This window comes from Ambystoma mexicanum, chromosome 8 (assembly GCF_040938575.1).
Source record: "Ambystoma mexicanum isolate Mex_15411 chromosome 8, UKY_AmexF1_1, whole genome shotgun sequence".
Lineage (NCBI taxonomy): Eukaryota > Metazoa > Chordata > Amphibia > Caudata > Ambystomatidae > Ambystoma > Ambystoma mexicanum.
The window spans coordinates 391905-395231 of NC_090929.1; the positions used below are offsets into that span (position 1 = coordinate 391905).

Sequence of the window (3327 nt, forward strand, 5' to 3'; positions counted from 1 at the left end):
ATGTAATTGGCAACCTATATCTTGCAACTCATGCACTACTTAGCTTGCTGCCTGCCATTACTATCTAACTGTACTTCACTTGGACTGGTCACCTTTGAGCATGTATTTGGCAACACACTTCTTGCAACATATGCTATGTTTTCTTCTCTGCCTGTCATTACTATTTAACTGTACTTTACACTGTATTTTGTATTGCATTTTGTAACCTTGTAAGCTTAAAATATACTTGTCCCTTTGCCCTGATACCCTCAGGTCTGGTGTGCATTATAAATAAATAAACAAACAAACAAACTGTGAAAATTAGTTTGCATCACATGTAGACAGAACTGTAGATATGAAATTGCGTCACATCCAGACAGAACTGTGAATATTAGCTTTAATCACATCTAGACAAAACTGTGAATATTAGTTTGCTTCACATCTAGACAGAACTGTGAATATTTGCTTGCGACACATTCAAAAAGAACTGTGAATATTAGTTTGCGTCACATCTATACAGAACTGTGAATATTAGCTTTAATCATATCCAGACAAAACTGTGAATATTCGCTTGGGTCACATCTAGACAGAATTGTGAATATATAGCTTGCGTCACATCTGGATATTGGCTTGCATCGCCTCTAGCAGAACTGTGAATATTGGCCAGCATCACGATTAAACAGAAATGTAGGGGATATTCAAGAGCCGCATCTAGATAGAATTTGGAGTTTAGCAGGCACCAGCTCGAGAAAGAATTGAGAAAGTGATGCATGCTAACATCTAGATAGCGATGCCACTAACCAACCCCACTATAAACAAATCTCAGTACTATACACACACCTCTCACACTCTAGCTAAACACAACCACATCTCTAAAGCACACCAAACTGCATGCACTTCACTACACTGCAACAACAAAACAAATCACACATAGCCTTGCACAACACAACATGATGGCTACTGATTGAAAGCACACCTAAGCTCAGTGAGCAGTGTTAACCAAACTGAAGCTGCCCACACCACATCACAGCTCTCTTGCTCTTTCTCCTACTTGGTCCCACTAACTCACCCCCCACCCCCTTTCTTTTTCAGATCCACCAGAGCACCAGGGGAACACTCCAGTGGTGATAGTGCATGGTACAAATATCCTATAACATAACAAAACATAACATAACATAACATAACACAACACATAACATAACATAACATAGCATGACATTGATGCTTTTCTTGCACTCTGTGTACTCAGAGGCTTCACCCCTGTATGATCCTCCGATGGTGGCTCAGACTTGATCTATGAGTGAGGTTCTTAACACACTCTGAGCAATGGTAGGCTTTCCCTCTTGTCTGGGATCTCTTATGAGTCTTCAGGTTTGATGCACAATTAAAGTGCTTACTACATTCTGTACAGTCATAGGGCTTTGCCCCTGCATGAATCCTTTGATGCTTGCTCAGGGTTAAAAGGACACTGAAGCTTTTCTTGCATTCTGTACACTCATAGGGCTTCCCCACAGTATGGATCCTTTGATGGTACCACAGAGTTGATCGGACACCAAAGCTTTTCTTGCATTCTGTGCACACATATGGCTTCGCCCCAGTATGGATTGTTTGATGGTGCCTCAGAGTTGATTGTATACTGAAGCTGATGTTTGCTCAGGGTTGAAAGGACACTGATGCTTTTCTTGCATTCTGTGCATTGTTAGGGCATCACCCCTGTATGTATCCTCTGATGCTTGTTGAGCAACTAGTGAAGCTTTTCACACACTCTGAGCACGGGTATGGCTGCCCCCCAGAATGGATCCTCTGATGCTGCTGCAGCAGATGTTCGCCCTGAGTGAAGCTTTTCTCACACTCGGAGTACTGGTATGGTCGCTCCTCGGTATGGATCCACTGCTGCTGCAGCAGATGTTCGCCCTGAGTGAAGCTTTTCACACACTCTGAGCACGGGTATGGCTGCCCCCCAGAATGGATCCTCTGATGCTGCTGCAGCAGATGTTCGCCCTGAGTGAAGCTTTTCTCACACTCGGAGTACTGGTATGGTCGCTCCTCGGTATGGATCCACTGCTGCTGCAGCAGATGTTCGCCCTGAGTGAAGCTTTTCTCACACTCTGAGCACGGGTATGGCTGCATTCCAGAATGGATCCTCTGATGCTGCTGCAGCAGATGTTCGCCCTGAGTGAAGCTTTTCTCACACTCGGAGTACTTGTATGGTCGCTCCTCGGTATGGATCCACTACTGCTGCAGCAGATGTTCGCCCTGAGTGAAGCTTTTCACACACTCTGAGCACGGGTATGGCTGCCCCCCAGAATGGATCCTCTGATGCTGCTGCAGCAGATGTTCGCCCTGAGTGAAGCTTTTCTCACACTCGGAGTACTTGTATGGTCGCTCCTCGGTATGGATCCACTGCTGCTGCAGCAGATGTTCGCCCTGAGTGAAGCTTTTCTCACACTCAGAGCACTTGAAAGGGCTTTTGCCTGTGTGGGATGTGGTGCCTGTACAGAGGTAACATTTGAGAGAAGCTTGTATCACAAGCTGTACACTGGAATGGCCGCCCATCAGTATGGATATTCTGATGCAGCTGCATGTGTGAGTGCTCAGTGAAGCTTTTCTCACCTTTTGAGCACTTGAAAGGTCTTTCCACTGTGTGGGATCTCTGATGTCTTCTCATCTTTGGTGTGGGATTAGAGTGCTCATCACATTCCGTGCACTCGTAGGACTTCTCCCAGCATGCCTCCGTTGATGGCTGCTCATCCTCTCATCTGACCCGGTCCAGGCTTTTCTCCCCGGTGATCTCGTGTAGCATTCACGAGGACTGGAGAGAGAAGAGGAGGTGGGACACAGGGCAGCTTCTCTCGGGTGAGCGTGCAAGTTACCTCTAGAGCTTGTGGTTATGCAGCCATTCCCCAAATGAAGTTCAACAGGACCTGGGCATGGGGAATAGTGGTAATCTCATCATTAGACAGAGATGACACTTTTACCAGCATTGGTAGCAATAATGTTGTTTGGCAGCAATAGCAGTAGTAATGAAGCAAAACTCATAGGAGCTCATTTAGTATTAAAACGTAAATTGCCGGGGTGAGTCACCAGGGGGCGAGTGGATAAAAATTGCATAACCGCTGTGCTCCCAGACGAAACGAGTCTGTAGCCCCTAGATTTTCACCCCCCACGGTGGTACATTTCACGGGGTAACCCTCCCCTGGAACCCAAAGACCCCACTGACTAGATTAGAGCCAGATCTGATTAACGTGAGCTCAGATATTCCCGGCTGAAGTTTCAACCCAGGAGATCTTCAGCGAGCACCCACCGGAGGTTCCATGGTCATAACACTTGACACGAGGTTTGGGCATC

General features: G+C 46.2%; 1 pseudogene; it reads right to left on the reverse strand.

Annotated features, from left to right (window-relative positions):
- Positions 1–1233: 1233 nt before the first annotated feature.
- On the reverse strand, positions 1234–2647 carry LOC138473626 (zinc finger protein 420-like; annotated as a pseudogene).
- Positions 2648–3327: the final 680 nt, after the last annotated feature.